The sequence below is a fragment of the Panicum virgatum genome, chromosome 8K, assembly GCF_016808335.1.
Source record: "Panicum virgatum strain AP13 chromosome 8K, P.virgatum_v5, whole genome shotgun sequence".
NCBI classification, from domain to species: domain Eukaryota; kingdom Viridiplantae; phylum Streptophyta; class Magnoliopsida; order Poales; family Poaceae; genus Panicum; species Panicum virgatum.
This window is the reverse complement of record NC_053143.1, coordinates 4,421,298-4,441,427: the sequence shown is the minus strand read 5'-3', so window position 1 is coordinate 4,441,427 and position 20,130 is coordinate 4,421,298. Positions and strand designations below refer to the sequence as shown.

Genomic DNA, 20,130 nt, shown 5'->3' with positions numbered 1-20,130 from the left:
CGCCCCTACAAAATTTAAACGCAGTCGGCGCGCATTAAAAATTTCATACCCAGCCCACGCACCTTGTCAGAGCCGGCCTTTAGACTGACCCCAACGGGGGACGGTATCCCGCCCCCACCCTGACATAGGGGGCGGATCCGTCCCCCACGCGCTCCAACGGCGCCCCCACCGCGCACTCCAAATTGGAGGTCGGGGTCTGTGTCCCCTACAGGTGGAGGGCGTACGGACGCCACCTACCGGCGCGCGTGGGCCCACGCCAACGGCCGCGCCTCCTTCGTGCGCGCGCGGAGTCGTTGCAGCGCCGAGGCAGTTGGTTGGAGTGGGAGGCCTAGATAATATTAAAATACATGGTAGTTGGAGTTAGTTGGAGAGAGAAATATAAAATATTGGATGGTGGGGTATAGGGGGTTTGGTATGGAGTGTATTGTTGGAGAGGATTTTGATATGGAGTGCGGAATCTGTTTAGAGGGAGGAGAATATTCTTTTTAGGGGGTGGATTTTAGAGGTTACCATTGGAGACAGTCTTATCTTCTCGCCTCTCTCAGCTCTCTCTCTCTCTCGAAATATCTGTCTCCTCTCACCTAAACTCTCTCTCTCTCTCTCTCGAACTCTCCTTCTCTCCTCTCACCTCAGCTCTCTCTTGAACTCCGTGGAGAAGCCCCCTGCTCATCGCCGGCCTTGCCCCGGCGGCCACGCGCAGGAGGGAGGAGGCCCGGTCGGTGCGGAGCTTCAGCGGCGGCGGGTGGGTACAGGCGCGCGCGACCCCGCTGTGAGCTTGCCCGGGTCGCCGTTGAGTGCGTGGCGGCGTTGGGCGCGCTGAAGCTGGCGATTTCAGTGTGGATTCATGAAATTGTTTGAGGGATTTTGTTGCTAGGATTCTTGTGTGCATCTTTGATTTAATCTCCCCTCGAATCTCTTGCAAATCAACTCGGATTTTGAGTTTTCCCCAAATCGCGTTCCTAGAATAGACGTTCCGAATTTCACTCGAGTCACAATGGTTTCTCGATTGTTTTGTGATCTTTTTCTTGGATCTATTAGATCTTGTGACCGTAAATCTATGGCTCAAATCTTGTTTGAATCAGTGGAGTATTGAGGGAGTATTTTTTGTTTGAAAGTTTGACGTTTGCTTGACATTTGAATCGTGTGCTTCCAGGGAGCGTCCCGAGATGGAGCAAACTCGAACCAGAAAGGAAGCGCGTGCAGCTCGACCCAGGAAGGTGGAGCAAGCAGTGCGAGGCAGGCCGCTGCGGCAATGGGGGCTCGAGCCTGGCGGCAGCTTGGCGAGCGCCGACGGCGGCCTGCACGAGCTGCGGCGGCCTGGCGAGCGACAGCGGCCGTGCCAGGGTCGTGGGCCGAGGCTCGAGGCTAGCTCGAGCTCGAGCGAGCAAGAGGCGGACGTGAAGCTCTTCCTGGGCACGCCGGAGCAAGACGTGTGGGTCGACCAGAGCTCTGGCGCCGACCACCGCGTGCCGGCGTTGCCGGCGTGTGTTTTTTTAAATTAGTTTCTAAGGGCGGGTGATCCCTTCACCGCCTCTGAAAATATTTTTTTTAAAGGCGGGTAATACATCCACTCCTGCAAATAGCTATTTTTAGCTACGAAAAGCAGGGGCGGGTGCGGCGTCCGCCGTTAATCGCCTCTACAAATAGTTTATGTAGTAGTGAGAATTTTTAAATGCTCCCATTCACTCCCCAGTGGACGTCTGTTCAGTGGTCTGTTCAGTCCTTCGAGTTGGGAATTCTGATGGTACTTCGACTCAAGTCTAGCCGCACTCTAACTAAGGTTCTATTTAGTTGCCTTCAAAATTTTATAAGATTTCTCGTCACATAAAATGTTTCAATGCATGCATAAAGCATTAAATATGACTAAATAAAATAACTAATTACACAGTTTGTCTATAATTTGCGAGGCGAATTTTTTGAGTTTAATTAATCCATGACAGGATAACAATTATCAAATACAAACGAAAGTGCTACAGCACTTTACACTTAAAAGTTTACGCATCTAAATAAGGCCTAAATTAACATCTTATGCAAATCTTTTTCTTTTCCTTTTCCTTTTTGGGTTTGTTCTAGCCACTTGCCTCGTTTCTAGCAGAAGCTACTCCAATCTATCGAGGCTAGACTTTAGAGCGCCAGTGAGTGATCATGGAGCACGTTACGGTGAGTATAGCCACGGGGCCCCTGAAACTCGTCCTGGGGAAGCTAGCAACTCTGCTCAGCGAGGAGTTCAAGCTGGTCGTGGGGGTGCGTGGCAAAATCATGTTCCTTCAGGCTGAGCTAGAGGCAATGCACGCCTTCCTCCTGAAGATTTCTCAGGTGGAGGAGCCTGACGAGCAAGCCAAGAGTTGGATGAAGGAGGTGCGGGAGCTATCCAATGACATCCATGACAGCATCGATGAATTCATGCTTCGCGTGGGTGATGGCAAATCTACCAAGCCGAAAGGTGTCAAGGGCTTCATAAAGAGGTCCATGAACCTGCTAACAGAGACCAAGACTCACCGTCGGATAGGAAAAGAAGTCAAGAGTCTCGAGACCCCAGTCAAGGAGGTGGCGGACCGGCGTGTAAGGTACAGAATTGACGACAGCATCTCCAAAGCCACCAATGTAACTGTTGATCCTCGAGTCAGCTGGCAGTACAAGGATCTATCTGAGCTCGAAGGCATCAAAGGACCAACCGATAAGATCATCAAGATGTTGAATGGAGGAGAGGAAGATGCACCAGTGCCGCAACTGAAATTGGTCTCGATCGTTGGATTTGGAGGATTGGGCAAGACAACTCTTGCCCGTCGTGTTTATAGCACGTTTGGAAAGCACTTCAGCTATCAGGCTTTTGTGTCAGTTCTCGGAATCCTAACTAGGTGATGATTCTCAAGGATATTCTCAAATCTCAACCAAGTGGGCTATCATGGACCCTTATCAGAGAATGCACAATCTCTAATTGACACCATTTCCAAGTACCTGGAAGATAAAAGGTATGCCATTTTAACAGCAAAACAGCTCATCCATCATGCTGATATATTGAGTTTAAATTCAGCATACAAATATTGAGTATGACTTATATGGATAGTTGATATCCAATGAAACCTTTACGGTCTGATGCATACGTTTCCTTTGCTATATGCTTCCTACTTCCTAGTAACTAAAATAGACTCAAAATTAGGCTCTAAACTCGCATTTTAATTACCTAGATATACCATTGTAAAAGAAAAAATATATCTCAAAACACTTCTATATATGCTTCTAAATTATCCTTCTCTATCATTGCTAATAAAAAAACAATAACTAACGATATATATGCTTGATATATGTCATCACGTACGCCATGTATATATCTATGCTGCAAGAAATTGTGATAACTATTTTCACACAAAACACATGGCGTAAGCTAATATTTCATCTAAACACATCAAACACGCTCCATTGGGCTGATAATGATAATTATCCTTGCATGTATATATTTCTCTCCTTGCCTAATGCTTGGACATCCCTTCTCTCTAAAGCTTCTTCTTGCAAAAACCCTGTTGTTAGCGCCTCCCACTACTCCAGCGCCCCTCATCACCGCCGGTTCAAAATGGCCATCACCGCCGGTTTTGAGGGGCGTTGGATTTAACTCGACAGTGATAAGGAGGGCCATCACCGCCGGTTCCACAACCGGCGGTGTTGAACCTGTCCCAAAACAAAAAAAAAAGCCCTCTTGCTGCTCGCTGCCCGCCGACGCAGAGAGGAGGTGGCGGTCCCCTACTGCTCGCCGCCCGCCGCCGCAGAGAGGAGGCGGCGGCCCTCTTGCTGCTCGCTGCCCACCACCACAGAGAGGAGGCGCCGACCCTCCTGCTACTCCCAGCCCGTCGCCGCCCCACGAGCCCTCCTGCAGTGGACTCTGCTCGCCGCCGCCGCCCTGGGCCCGCTCCGCGCCGCCCCCGGACCCTGCTCCGTGCCGCCGCCGCGTGCTCGCCGCTTCCCTACCTGCAGGCGAAGAGAGGGGAGGCAGTCGTGAGGAGGGGAGGGGAGGGGCACCGCACCTCACAGAGGTCGATTCGCATGGCACCGCACCGGATCTCGCCGCTCCCGCCGCCGCCGCACTTGCTGCTCCCACTGCCACCGCACTTGCCGCTCCCGCCGCAGGGGAAAGGAGCAGAGAGGGAAGGGGAAGGGTCGGCGGAGGCGCCCTATGTGACGGCCGCCGTGGCGTGGATCTGGCCGCAAGCGCCGAGCTCCTGCGCCGGCCACAGTCAAGCTCCCGCGATGGCCGTGGTCGAGCTCCCGCGCGTGGCCATGCATTTGCCTAGAGCTATGGTATATTCGACATTGACTAATGACAAGAAGAGTGCACACGGGATTGTGTGCTTGAGACAGAGCTCATCATCGCCGCCCAACCCCGACTTCTTCACAGAGTTTGTGGTGCAAAGCGATCTATTGCGAAGAGGATTTATTTGCACAAAGGAAAATATCCAGTTTACATCCTTAAACTATCACACAAGTATGATTTTCAACCTTCAACTTCAAAACCGTATAATGAGTGCCATCCAACTGTTGAAGTGGACAGATTTAACCCCATGAGTGTTTTTTATTTTGTTAAAAGTAAAAATATTCATGTTTAAACTAAAAAACTTATAGTAATATGTAAATAAAAAATACGAACAAGTGCCATTATTTTTTCTAAAAAATGTAATCTATCTATTGGTACTCTACTTATCAGTTATTTGGATCCATTTGTTTATTCCTAGTATTTCTTTGCTTATATTTATGCCTATTATTTTTAAATAAATAATATTAAAATAGAGCACCAATATAAAGGTTACATTGTTATAAAAAAATTTGTACCAATTTCTTATTTTTCTGATTTAAAATGAATTAGTTTAGATTTTTAGATCTATTCATTTTTTTAATTTTGTTAAGAATACAAAATCACCTTTGAAACCATCCAGAGGGTTAAATTTATCCGGTTTAGACAGTTGGGCAGCCTCCCTTATCCGATTTTGTCGTTGAAGGATGAATATTATGTTTTTGTGATAGTTCGAGGGTGTAAACTTAGCTTTTTCCCTTTAGAAAATACTGGCACTATCAATGAGGATCAGGAGGGCGATGAAGACGACGGCAAGGAGGGAGGAGAGGGCAGCCTCCCCTATTGGTTGGCATGAACTTTATCTTGCACATGGTGCTTCTGGGCTTGGCTGAGAGGTGGTCATGGGCATGAAGCCAACCTTTGCCCTACCTGTGGTGCAAGCCCCAGCCATGTGCAGGGAGGAACCCTTGAAATCATGCATGGAGGCATCATCCTCATCCTTGAGCATAGAGGTTAGACGTGGCGGCATGGGTGCACAGGTCTAGGTACCACTAGCGGTTCCACAACATTGTCGGGGAGGGGGGGGTGCTGGCATCGTCGTCGCTGCTTATACCATTATAAAAAAAATCTCAAAACACTTCTTTATATGCTTCTAAATTATCCTTCTTTGTCATTGCTATATATGCACGATGTATTATGTTAGCGAGACATGTATAGGCTGGGCCTTGGGCCTTTGGTTAGCTGGCCCTTGTGGCCTTTAGGGTTGGGGCGCTGCACTGTCCAGGTGCGCCCCCTAGTGTTGATTAGGATAGGCAAGGATCCCCCTGATCGGTTATTTCCATATACCATGGCATCCTTGCCTATATGTACTCATACCTGTGCTTTGCACCCTAATCAATCTGTTATTCCCTAGCCATATTGCTCTCATGGTATCAAGAGTTCAGGTCCTACCAGAATTCGCTTCCGCTCCCTAGCGCCGCCACCCCCGGCGCGCAGCGTTCCTGCTGCCCCCCCCCCCCCCCCGCGCGATTCCCCTACTGCGCCACCCCCGGTGCACGGAGTCCCCTGCCGCCGCCTCCATGGACGGGACCCCTCCTCTCACCCCCAAGGCCGCCGCCACCGCTAAAGCCGCCGAGGCCGAGCACAAGAAGCGCCAGGCCGCTCGCGACGAGGCCCTCGGCCAGGCCGCCGCGGCAGAAAAGGAGGCAGCGGCCGCCGCCAAGGAGATCGACGCCCTTGCCGCTCGCTAGCGCCAGGCCCTGCAGCGCGCCGCTGTAGCCCGCAAGGCTGCTACCACCGCTGTCGACACCCAGGAGACGGATGGCCAATCCATTGCCACCAGCTCCGGCGACATCGATCTCCACGGCGCCATGCTTCAACACAAAGCTGCTGCCGTGATAAATCTGCATGCCCAGGCTGTAGGCGTCCAGAACATCCGTAGCCTCGTCCACTCCATCCTCGACCTCACCACCAGCAACTACAACCGCTGGCGGGATCAGTTCCTCCTCGCCGTCGGGAAGTACTCCCTCGAGGACCACGTCCTCCGCGACATGCCGGCGTCGAACTTCCCCTACTGGGTATGCATGGACTGCATCGTCAAGTCGTGGATCGCGGCACCATCTCCACCGATCTCACCGAGACCGTGATGGAGCGCGACGCCATGAAGCGCGACGTCTGGCTCGCCCTGGAAACCCAATTCTTGGAGAACCGGGATACGCGCGCCCTCCACTTCAACTACCAGTTCAGGAACTTCATCTAGGGCGACATCTCCATCACCGACTACTGCCACTGCTTCAGGACCATGGCGGACGGCCTTGCCACCCTCGGCGAGCCCGTCACTGACCGCACGCTGGTCTTGAACGTCATCTACGGCCTCAACAACCGGTTCAGCGACATCGGTTTTCATCTTCGCCGCGGTCGGCCCTACCTAGTGTTCAAGGACGTCATCTCCGAGTTGTCCCTTGAGAGATGACCATGGCGCACAAGGCGGCGGTCATACCCACTGCCCTCGTCGCGACCACGGTGAAGTCTTCCAGCATCACCCCCTCCACGGGCGGCGGCCGGTCATCTAACCAGCGCCCTCCCTCGAGCGGCGAGTTTGGCTCCGGGGGCGTCTCCTCCAAGTCGAAGCAGCGGCGCTCCCGACAACGTGGCAGCAAGTCCTCCTGCAACCCGCCCGCCACGGGCGGCACGGCGCCCCCCTCCGGGACTACAAAGGGGACCGGCTCGGTTGCTCCCAATGCACCCTCGCCCTCACTGCTCAACCCGCGGGCCGGGTCCATACAGATGTGGCCCGGCCCGCGACCCCAGCTGGCCCGTGTTTACACACGTCGTGCTAGGGCTGCACCACCCCCTTCGCCCAGCGCCGGTTCACCTCCCCTGCCCAAGGGAGCTGTGCCGGTGGTCCCCGTCGTCAACGAGCATCGCATGGTCACTCGTGCGAAACTCAGCTTCCGACAACCTGCACTCTTCACTGCAGCCTTTCTGTCACCGATCCCGAAGACCTTCCGTAGCACCCTCGCTGATCCTAATTGGCGGGCAGCTATGGAGGAGGAGCACACTGCCCTTCTGAGGAACCACACGTGGGATTTGGTCCCTCGGCCGCCGCGTGCCAATGTGGTCACCGGCAAGTGGATCTTCAAGCACAAACTCCAGGCTGATGGTTCTTTGGAGAGGTACAAGACCCGCTGGGTTCTTTGCGGGTTCACTCAGCATCCCGACGTGGATTTTGATGAGACGTTCAGTCCTGTGGTCAAGCCAGCTATTGTCCGCACTATTCTATCTCTGGTGCTCTCTCAACATTGGCCCATCAATCAGCTCGACGTCAAGAATGTGTTTCTCCATGGCACCACGTCAGAGATAGTATACTATGCGCAGCCAGCTAGGTTTGAGGACTCTGCTCATCCTGATTTTGTCTGTCAGCTCAACAGATCACTCTATGGGTTAAAGCAGGCTCCCCGCACGTGGTACAATCGCTTCGCCACATATCTGCTCAGTCTGGGATTCATTGAAGCCAAGTCAGATACCTCGCTCTTTGTCTACCACCATGGTCCTGACACCATATACTTGCTTCTCTATGTTGATGACATCGTCCTCACTGCCTCTTCATCAGATCTCCTTCAGCGGACTATTCAGGCCTTGCAGCAGGAGTTCACTATGAAGGATCTTGGTGAGCTACATCATTTTTTCTGGGGATGCATGTTCAACGTTGTGGCTCTAGTCTTCTCTCCCAGCGGCAGTATATGAAAGACATTCTGGATCATGCTGGTATGGCGGACTGCAAGCCGTGCTCTACCCCAGTGGACACCAACCCCAAGTTGGTGGCTGATGGTCCACCTGTTCAGGATGCCTCGGACTTCCAGAGTCTCGCCGGTGCCCTCCAGTACCTCACCTTCACTAGGCCGGATATCGCCTATGCTGTTCAGCAGGTCTGCTTGCACATGCATGATCCTCGTGAGCCACACCTTACTGCCCTAAAGCGTATCCTTCACTATGCCAAGGGGACTCTACACCTGGGGCTTCTTCTTCGTTCGTCTTCGCAGAGTGAGCTGACAGTATACTCTGATGCTGACTGGGCAGGCTGTCCGGATACACTCAAATCCACATCAAGTTATGCGGTTTTCCTCGGGGACAACCTAGTCCCCTGGTCGTCGAAGCGGCAAAACACAATATCCAGGTCCAGTGCTGAAGCTGAGTATCGTGCCGTGGCCAATGGCATCGCCGAAGCCACCTAGTTGCGCCAGCTTCTCCTTGAGCTCCATGCTTCTCCTCAGCGCGCTTCATTGGTCTATTGTGATAACATCAGCGCTATCTACATGTCCTCCAACCCTGTTCAGCATCAACACACCAAGCACATTGAGAACGATCTTCACTTCGTGCGGGAGCGTGTTGCTGTTGGTGATGTCCGCGTCATGCACGTTCCTACTTCGTCTCAGTACGCCGACATCTTCACCAAGGGGCTTCCGTCTTCAGTGTTCACGGAGTTCAGGTCCAGTCTGAATGTTCATGATGCCGACGATCAGACTGCGGGGGCGTGTTAGTGAGACACGTATAGGCTGGGCCTTGGGCCTTTGGTTAGCCGGCCCTTGTGGCCTTTAGGGTTGGGGCACTGCACTGTCCAGGTGCGCCCCCTAGTATTGATTAGGATAAGCAAGTGAAAGTGATCGGGTGCTCTAGCCTAAGAGGGGGAGGGGGTGAATTAGACTCTAATAAAAACTTGAACCTATGGCTTCAACTAGTTTGCACAAGACTTAAACTGAAACATGATATCTAGATGTGCAACTAGGTTGTTCTAGTGTGAAACCCCTATCCCAAAAGAGTTTAGCAACCTATAGTCTTTCCTATCAAGAAACTATTCTATGAAAGTAAAGGCACACAAATTGCTAGTATGAAATGCGGAAGCTTAATGAGCGGGATAGGAGATAGCAAACTCTTGACGCGGGTGTTTATCCCGTGGTTCGGTTAGCCACAAAGGCACACATACATTCACGTTGTTGTAGCACTCACTAAGAGTATTGCTACTCGGCCACCAAGTCTCTTCCGTGAACACAATCACGGTCACCTTGGCCCCGGGTTCCACTAAGGAGCTTCTCCACAAAGGATGGGGGTCTCCACGTCCCCCGCACAAAGATGTCGTCGCCGCTCCACACCAAGTCGGAGGGTCGATGACGTTGCCGGCGAGCTTCACGCTCTAAGGTGCCGGCGCACCAAGCTCTTGTTTTGGTTCGCCAATGAACCACAGCACAAAGGCTCGAAGCCTTGCAATCTCACTCACTAAGAGCTAATCCTTTACACAACACTCTCAAAGTGTGCTGAAGGCTAAGGATATGATCTTGATGCTTTTGTATGGCTTGGAGATGTTCTTGGGTGTGTGTGGGATGTCCAGCAACTCCAACAAGCTTCAAATGGCCGGGGTGAGGCGTATATATAGGCCACCAAGTCTTGTAACCGTTGCTCCAACGGTCAGCTGAAAATCTGTGTACCACCGGAAGAACCGATGCCTCTGGCAGGGGTAGCGTCGGTTCTTCCGGTCACTCATAAACCGAAGTAGCCGTTGAACTCCTAACAGCTGACGCAGTGACCACCGGTTGAACCGATGCTTTGTATCGATGCATCACCGGTTCATCCGGTGCTTAAGAATCTTCTCCTGGGCGCTTGACATCGTCTCTGGAACATATGACGTCCAATGCACCGATGCCCTTTCTTGGACCGTCGGTTCAACCGGTGCCTATAGGCTGACTTGGCTTTAGTTTCCTTCTACACCAAACTACATAGCGTCGGTTCTTCCGACAAGCGTCAGATGCACCGATGCTTAGGCATCGGTTCTTCCGGTGCTCCTGATCTGAAAAAGCGGAACCCCCGTAGGGGTGGCCCTTCTGGCCTTGCTACGCCTATTTTCTCTTTCTCTTTGTCATCACTTGATCCTAAAAGCCTGATAATGATCATCTTAACAATCATATTAGTCCAAGTGTTGTGTTGTCATTTGATCACCAAAATCACTCGAAATGGCATAAATGGTGCCATGTTCGTTACAGCAAGGATCCCCCTGCCTATATGTACTTATATCTGTGCTTTGCACTCTAATCAATCTGTTATTCCCTAGCCATATTGCTCTCATATTAATGTATGTCATCACTTACACCATGTATATATGTATGCCGCAAGAAATGGTGATATCTATTTTTACATGGAACACAACCAAGCTAATATTTTGTCTGAACATTTTAAACGCATATGAAGGTTTGGTGCAAAGGGGGGAGACTGTGAACCGGATGGAAAAAAAATTGTGGGGTAATTAGTAATTGATATCTACTACAACCAGACAAAGACAAGAAAGTATCCATATGACTACTATGTTGGAATATGAATAAATAAGAAAAAAGAAAATATAAGCAATTATGATTTGCTACGGTTCCTAAATTATTCATGAATTTCTAACATTGATCTTGCTCTCAAATTTCTAGCCTTTGGAATAGCACGGGTTGATGGACTAGCTTTTGTAATGGCACATGTGGTTTATTTAGATACAATTTCTAGGGTTTACTTGGAGTATTCTCAATAAACAAATGTGGGTCCTTTTTTAGAAACAACATATATCTAATGGATTGATTATTAGAACTACTTAATCGAGGGCCGGATATTTTTTTTTAAAAAAAAACTTTCTGAAATTTATCTTCATTTCTAGCATATATCACTAGGATAACATGGAGACTTGTTCCAAATTATTAATAGTAAGGGCGTGAACCAGCTCTGGAGCTGCTACTCCACCACTCGATCCTTAGTGCGGAGCTGGGCCTAAACCCTACTCCACCACAGAGCAGCTCTAGTGCGGAGCTGGGCTCTCAATATGGAGCTGAAGGAATGTGTTTGGCAAATATGATAGCTCCAGCAACGGAAACAGAGGTTTTGATCGTATTTCCCTTTTTTGCCCTTGGATTCTTTTTGTTTGCCATTTGTTTTCTTGTGTTGCCCAGGCCGTGCTGGCCGCCGGCCGCGCTCAGGCCTGCTTGCAGCCGACCACGCCCTACAGGCCACCGGCCGCGCCCAAGCCATGAAGGCTGGCCGCGCCCAGGCCCTCAAAGCCGGCCTCACCAAGGCTGTCAAGGCCAACCAATCCCAAGCCATCGTGGCTGGCCGCGCTGCTACTTGCAGACGCCGGATGATGAAGGCCTACCCTAGGGTTTCTTCTGGGCTGATTGGAGGAGGAAAACGGTGGAGGCGGTGGAGGAGGAACCTAGTTCGACATCCTGGTGGCTCGCTAGCCACCCGGACGTCGTGATGGTTTGCTTTGACATCCCGGCGGCTTGCCGGGCACCCGGACGTCATGATGGTTTGCGGCGCCGGTGCCCTGTGGATGCGATCAGCAGAAGAAATGTCGGGAGAGAAAGGGAGCGGGCTGGGAAATGACAGGAAAAAAAGAAGGCGAAGGGGTATGTGTAACGGATGGCAAAGGTGGGTAATTTCCACCAACTCCACAAAACGAGAGTTTTCAGAGCACCCCTTGAGATGCTCCATGGAATTGGTGGAGTTGGGAGCTAGATCCATGCTTTTTGTGGATCTGGAGTTCCTAAAGCTGAGGCATTTGGCTAGAAAAATTTGGAGCGAAGCTGTTTTTTAGGATCGGAGCTGCTTGGAGCTGTGCCAAACACGCCCTAAGATTACTTTGGAACTTGGGAGGGGGATGTAAAGTATATTTGAGAAAGTGATTGCGCATAATTTATTTGTTTGTGGAGGGTGCTCCCTTTATTTGTTTGCTTGCTTACCATTTTATAACAGTGTTAACATGCTAATATGTGTTAGAGTATATTAGGCAACTCCGGATATAGGTAGTTTATGATTGATTGTAATCCTGGGATAACTTTTCTTATCTCTAGGAGAGGCTACTTGCCCTCCAAGCCATGTACTCCTATATATACCGCCCAAGGGGCTCAATGCAATACATCAACCACATTAAACGCATCCTACTTTCCTACATGGTATCACGACTTAGGGTTTCGACCTAGGCGTCCGCTTCCGCCACCGCCGCCGCGCCGCCCCCGGGGAGATCAATCTCCGCCGGGGGCAGCGCCCTCGTAGGATGCCCGGCGGATCCCTTTGATCCGCCGTGCCTGTCGTCGTCGAGCATAGCAAGGAGACCTACCTCGCCGCCAGGATCCGTCGCCACCGTCACCTCCGCGCGGGTGGCTGCCGCTGAGCGCGTGGATGAGGGCCGCCCCCTCCGCATGGATGGGCACCGCCTGCATCCAGGGCCGCTCCCATGGGGCCACCGAGCGTCGACGAGGCTGCCGGGCACCACCGTGGGGGGGGGGGGCGCTGCTTCCGCGTGGGTGGCCGCCATCAGGTGCTGCTAGTTTGCTCTGCCCTGCTCCGCCCTTCTCTCTCTTGAGTGGGGAGATAAGGATGAGGGTGAGGGCGGGGCTAATTGCTAGGTGCACCCGAGATGTACCCATGGTCCCCTTGCTGCTGCTGCTTTTTTTCTTTTCCCGATCTAAGATCGTTTTGCGTCGCCCTGCCGTTCGTCGTCGTTCATCATCGACACTCCCGAAGGACGAGGTTATTGCTGCGTCCTCCAGGCTGTTGCGACGACGTTCGTGATCAAGCCACCCTACCGGTGTCGTCGTCTTTTCAGGCAGTGGCGCCACTCGCCGCGGGTCTTCGTCAAGCAGGCGCTCGATCCGCCTCCGCGCCTCCAGCCGTTCTCGCGCGGACATCGCTGCCGATGTTCGAAAATGTCATCGCCACTCCTGATCTGAGTGCGACACTTGCTGCAACCTGTGCCGTCGCCACCCCTGTCCTGAGCGTGACCTAAGTCGCAAACCACGCCGTCTACCATCGTCATCCGCCGCACCGTCCTGCTGCTGTCTTCGGCAAGAAGCTGCTGAGTTTGTGTACTCGAGCACCTCGATGATGCTTCGACCCGCACCCCCTCCACGGCTTCGACCACGTCCACCTCGACTTCGGCTACTACGGCACTAAAGGGCTATCATCTGCATGTGTCTCCAGTCAAAACTTTCGCACTGGTGTTGCGACTGCATGGGGATACGTCTCCATTGTTCTCCAGTCTGACCGTTCGTGTTGCTACCGCTACGACTGCAGGGGGGTGTTAGAGTATATTAGGCAACTCCGGATATGGGTAGTTTAGGATTGATTGTAATCCCGGGATAACCTTCCTTATCTCTAGGAGGGGCTACTTACCCTCCAAGCCATGTACTCCTATATATACCGCCCAAGGGGCTCAATGCAATACATGAACCACATTATACGCATCCTACTTTCCTACAATATATTTCATAATTCACATGCAGGTACTTCATCGTAGTAGATGATGTATGCGATGTTCAATCGTGGGACATCATTAAATGTGGTTTTTTGAAAAATAGTGGCGGTAGCAAAATAATCACAACTCGTGTAAGTGAAGTGGCCAAATCATGTTGCATCCCATATGGCGGTTGCGTTTATAACTTAATGCCTCTTAGCACAGCGGACTCTGAAAGGTTGTTTCTTCGGAGAATATTTGGTAATGGACGGCAATGCCCGCCGCATCTCAAAAGAGTTTCTGATAAGATACTGGAAAAATGTGGTGGTTTGCCGTTGGCAATTCTTGCTATATCTGGTTTGTTAGCAACCAACCGGCAGGAAGACCAATGGGAACAAGTGGAAAATTCTATTGGCCACGGACTTGGAAGCAATCCTGCTGTTGAAGGAATGATGAGGATACTGTCATTTAGTTACTTTGATCTGAATCCTTGTCTAAGATCTTGCCTACTATATTTGAGCATATTTCCAGAAGATGCCAAGATACACAAGAAGGATTTGATTCTGAGATGGATTGTGGAGGGATTCATTCCTGAAGAATGTGGACAAACCATGTATGAACTAGGAGAGAGGTGTTACAATGAGCTCATCAATCGGAGCCTGATCCAACCAGCTGGGGGTATTCACTTGCTTGATGAGGAGGACAACTGTCGAGTTCATGACACAATTCTTGATTTTGTCATATCCAAGTCCAAGGAAGAGAACTTTGTTACTTTGCTTGGTGTACCTGGTGTATATCCTGATCCACAAAACAAGGTCCGTCGATTCTCTACAGAATGGTTGTGAAATTCCTACAGATCTCCTTTTATCTAATGCTCAGTCACTTGTTGTTTTCGGTCCATCTGTCAAACTTCCATCTCTGCGGGAGTTTAAGAACTTGCGTGCATTGAGCTTTGAAAATTGTTGGCAATTAGAAGATCACCATGTTGTGGATATAGGAAATTTGTGTCACCTGAAGCACCTGAGGTTTCACCATTCAAGAATTAAGAAGTTCCCAGAAGAAATAGTAAAGCTACAGTTCATAGAAACACTTGAAATATCTGGAATCAATAACTACTCAAAATTTAAGATCCCATCAACCATTTGTCAGCTTCGACGATTGGTCCATCTTGTTGTTGATGATGGTATTATATTGCCGGATGATATTGGAGGCATGCAAGAACTTCAAGTGTTGGAGTGTCTTGATGTCTTCCTTCACTCAACCAAATTTTGCCAGCAACTTGGTCAACTAACAAACCTGATGAAGCTGGGGTTAAAATTGGGGCATTACAATGTTGGTAAAAACTTTGACAAGCAGATAAAAGAACTAGTCTCTTCCATCCGCAAGTTAGGCAATGCAAAACTCTATTCTCTTCAGGCCTGTGGAGATTATGAATATAAGAAGTCGATGAAAGAGTTTGCTTTCCCCTTAGATGAATCATTGTTCTCTGATCTACGTGGCCTTCGGGAACTTATCATGATGGGTCCTGATGTTCCCTTCAGGATTCCAAGATCGATGAACTCACTTTCCAATATCCACAAATTATGCCTCTGTTTGCATGAAATCCAGCGGGCAGATATTGACATCCTGGGAAACTTACCCGCTTTCCAAGAACTCACCCTATTTGCAAAGATGTATGCGGCGGCTGGACCAAAAGGAGGACCTCTTAGAGCATCTCCAAGAGCTCTTATATTTTGAGTAAGTTATCTAAAAAAAGAAAAGAAAGATAAAAACACCCGCATCCACTTCATCTTCTATCGTCGTTTTGTATCCTGGCCCTCTCGCATTGCATCTTTGCCTAGCGCCTCGCGGTCTCCATCCCGGCCCTCCTGCGACGTGGGCCCATCCTGTCCTCCTCCGCCGGCGCCTCCTACCTCCACCGCGTCCTCTTCCGCTAGGCCCGTCTTTGTCGATCTGCGCCTCGGTCGCGCTCTGGCTCCGCGGCACGGCCGACGGGTGCGCTGCCGCGGCGGCCTCGGCCACCCTCCGCTGCGACGCGGAGCAGATGAGCTCCCGCGGGTCCTCGTCGCTCGCCGCGTCCGAGGAGTGCCGGCCCATCCTCGTCGATCCGCTCCATGGCCACGCTCAGGCTCCACGGCACGCTCGTCGGGTGCGCCGCCGCGGCGGCCTCGGCTGCCCTCCGCTGCGACGCAAAGATGTCGACACAGAACCCCGGCTCCCCGGCGAAGGGTGCATAGCCGAAGGCGGCATCCCCGGGAAGGTGGCTCGCTCACGCACACTGTGAAGCTGTGCAGGTGTTGGAGTTGCTTGCTCCGCAGCCCCGGCTCATGGCACCTAGCTGCTTCTGCAGCCCTGGCAAGCGGAGGCGAAGGGGAAAGCGGTGGGGACGAAGAGGAAGCAACGGATGACAGTCGCAGCTTCAACGTCAAGGCGCCGGCGGCAACATGCGATGGTGCCTTCGCGGCGTACAAGAGGGATCACGGTGGCGGCGTCGCGATGGGCGCGGCGATGAGCGTGGGATAGGAAACGATCGGACGAGACGGATTAGGATGACGTCGAACCAGTTTTGAATATAGCAAACATGTTATACCTAGTTTCTTGGACTATCCTGTAGAATTAGATGATTTTCTATTTTTGTAAGGGGTATAATCTTCATACTTATCTAAAATAATACAAGAGCTCTTGGAGATGCTCTTAGGATCAGCCCAAATCATGGATTCTCTTTCTTGACTTATTTTCTAATTGGCACTGCATTCGGTGCACTCGGGTTGATATTTGAAACCGGATCCATGCCAAAGCTACAAAAACTTGTGCTCAACTTTTGTGACTACGACAGATGTTCGTGGACTAATGGTAATTTTGATTTTGGCATTGGGAACCTTGCCTGTTTGACAAGCGTACGCATTAGAAGAAGAGGATATTTTTTGAAGAGGGGGCGCCCGTACTGGGGAGAGTCAGAATCAAAGGCTTCCTTTGAGAAGGCGATCGAGGCACATCCCAACCATCCATCGCTGGAGTGGGATATCCGTTCGTTGGTGAATCTGTTGGATTCAGGTACCTATAGTTTTCTTCCAGTCAGGCAATTTTAGGTTGAAAAGAGTTCGTAAGTTATTTCTATATTTTGTTTCGAACGTTTTTTTTTTGCTCCCTGCAGGCTCATGAAAGCTGAAGGTATCATTATTTTCATAGAGGCAAAGCAGTTTCTTCCTCCAGATTAGAAATTGGCGTATCTTGCAGAAGGCTTCGTTTTTTTTCTTAGGTAAACACCTATGAATAATAAAAATTGCTTACATATTAAGTCATACATAAGCTACACTATTTACCAGATTTGCTTAGATACTAGAGTTTTTTATGTGTATAGCTTTATAAAAGTTGCTCATTACATATATACATACATATATATATATATACATATATATATATGTGTATATATACATATGTATATATATATCTCTCTCTAAAAAATTCAGTCACACTTATGTACTCTCGTGCCAACTTTTCTTTATCTCTATGCCCTTCCGTCCTTTACAAGCCCTGTTCGGTGGGACCCATCTAGTGAATTGTCCATATTGCCCCTTATCCCATCTACTCTATGCTCAATCTCCCTCTCAGGCTTGAGACAAGCAACCCGTGAGTCCCTCCCGAGACCAGCCGTCGCCGCCAGGGTGTGTGCCGTTGCCGCCGCCGTCGTCTGGGAGTGCCCCACCGCCGATCAGGGAGTTCGCCGCCGCCACCTCCGTCGCTCGCGCCCTGAGATCCCGGCCGCCGCTGCCGAGGAGCTGCTCCACGAGCTTCACCACCTTGTCGCCGGCGGTAGGCTTCAGGACCCCGCAGGCCAAGACAATGACCGAAGAAGTAGCTGCTGCGAGCGCCGCGGATGCCGCCTTCTGGACGGACGCCAGAGCCGTGGGTGCCGCATCACGGACGCCGGCGCTGGCGTTGGCGGCATGGCATCGCTCCGCAGCGGCGTCGGCGGAATCCCAGTCACAGGAGAGAAAGGAAAAGTTGTTGTTCTTGTAATAAATTTTATATGCTTAGGCTATATTGCTGATTTTTTAATTGTCAAATCAAATAGGAGGAGCTCACCCTCCCTCACGGTTATGCGCTATTTTTTTTCTTCTTTTTATTGTTTTCCATTTTTTCAGTTAGATCTGTAATACACAAAAAAGAACTGCTCGCAAGTCTTCTTGGCTCTTGCCATGGTAAGCGGAGCGCACCCCCCTCACGGTTTTCAGCTATTTTTACTATTTTTTAAATTATATATTTTTAATTGTTTTTATTATTTTTTTATTAAACTGAAAAAAATTCTCTCACTGTTCCTTCCCCACGTGCGCGCGAACAAGCCAGCGCATCAACCTTCTATCTTCCACATTCCGTCCCACCTCTCCCACATAAGGGTACAATGGTCTTTTTCTAACTCCGTTACACACCGTTAGTGTCCATTTCGTCTATAAAGATAAAGAGGTAAAGAAAAGTTGACGCGAGGATATACATGTGGGTCTGAATTTTTTAGGAGCATATATGTAACAGCAACTTTTATAAGAGCATATAGATAAAAGACTCTAGATACTGTGGCTCCAGCACAGACTTCAAATATTATGAGATCTAGCATATAGCCTTATGATATTTGATCATATTTTTTCTTCAGAATGCAAAAATGGATCATGATAGCATGAGCAACAAGATTGGTGAACAAGGTTATGAGGTGGCCCATTGCAACTCCACAAGAGCAATGACGAAAAGCATAATCTTGTCAGACCTAACGTTTTCAAAAATACAGATATTGTTCGCTTGAAATGTTACCATGGAGATGTTTTATTTTATTTGTACTGTTGCTTCATGGTTTAGTTGTGTACGTGTTTGATTACAGTTACAGTTGGACTCTTGATTTGGTACTTATACTTTTTTTTTTGCAATAACCTCGAGTTTGCTTTTAGTGCTCTGCTCTGCTTCCTCTGCTCCGGTGACGTAGGTCAGCTTGCTACGTTTATGCATACCGGAAATCGTTGGCTTATATGTTTTTTTGTTGCATTTTTTCACTCTTCCACTTTTAGTTGCAAATCACATACTCCTAAGGCCAATACCAATGGGTGGTTTTATTTTGTTGTTTCCAAGAATGCCACATCACCAAAACACAAATAAAATTATGGATGAAACTCACCCCACAATGCATTGTTTCATATTTACTATTTCATATGCTCTCATCCTACTCCTAGTGGAGGTTTCATAAGAGTTTCATGCACATTAAATAGGATGTCATGTCACCATTTTAGATGATGTGGCACTGGTTTAACGAGGAGATGTATGCACAGTTACCAACGCTTGATGAGTCTTAGAATTAAATAGGATGAGAGCCTATGAAATAGCAAACATGAAATAATGCATTGTGGGGTGAGTTTCATCCATGGTTTCATTTGTGTTTTTGTGATATGGCACTCTTGGAAACAACAAAATGAAACCACCAATTGGGATTGACCTAAATGAGTTCAGCTCCACTCCAAGCTTCCAACGGATATTCTGGAATTATGTCGGTGCCAACAACCAGAACTCCGGTGACCAACCAAGCCAGGGTTTAATGAGGAAACTCGTTGGAATCCTCGTTTATACATGCAACTTCACCCATTCTAAATTGTACTTTGTTTTAGCTTTTGTAAATAGGTAACTTTTACTATATATGCGTAGAGAAGGCTAAAACGATCTGTAATTTAAAACGGTTGCAGTAGTCCCAAGAAACTTTGGAAAACATGAGCATGCTTACAGTCCTTGCTCTGCACTCCGACTGTTCAGTGGCTTTGCTTACTCATACCGAATGTGCATGCACTGTGTGAAAGCCCGGGCATCTTGCTCAGATTTGATGATCCACAAAGGCTCCGTTTGGTTCCTGGAAATTAAGTGCATCCAATTAATTAGATGCAATTCCATTTCAGAGACTGAACTACCTAGAATTGAATTCAGGTTTCAATTCAGCCGTTTGGGTCACAGTCTCACAGATGAAACTCAATTTTGGTATCCAACTTCATAATACAGTACAAGTAAGCTCTCGTTATACCAAGTCTGATAATAAGAGATAAAAAATGGTGAGAATTACGATGATCACAAGAAATTACAGCAGATTTTCACAAGCGTGATGAGATGTCCTTTTTATACAGATCACAAATGGCTCCAAAGGTCCAAGTCTGCACATGCTGTTCATAATGGGGATAATGATGGTAGTTATCTCGTTGTCTTTCTGCAGTAGACTAGCTAGCTTACACAATCTAGCTCTGTTTCCTCTGTTTCCTCTTCTTCACATAGAACAATTAGTGACGTGTGCTAGCTAAAATCTATTGACATCCAGTGCTTCCAAAATCAAAGGAGAAGCCACTTTCTGGATGATTTTAATGTGGAATTATGGCCTCAATTAGTAGTAGGTTTGATGGGTAGGTACATTTATCTCGACCTACCTAAAACCAATGTGCTTATTATAAACTCGAGCTGCTTGACTCGCTGCGTCAATGGCGACCGACGAGAGCGACCCGATCCCTTATCTGGCAGGGGCGCGCAGCCTCCGTCTTCTCTTCTTCTTCCAGGTTAGTGACCTCGTTCTATATGC

The 20,130-nt window shown here is 49.4% G+C and overlaps 1 pseudogene; it reads left to right on the top strand.

The window, feature by feature from the left end:
• Positions 1-2,145: 2,145 nt before the first annotated feature.
• LOC120643630 lies at positions 2,146-16,683 on the top strand (annotated as a pseudogene).
• Positions 16,684-20,130: the final 3,447 nt, after the last annotated feature.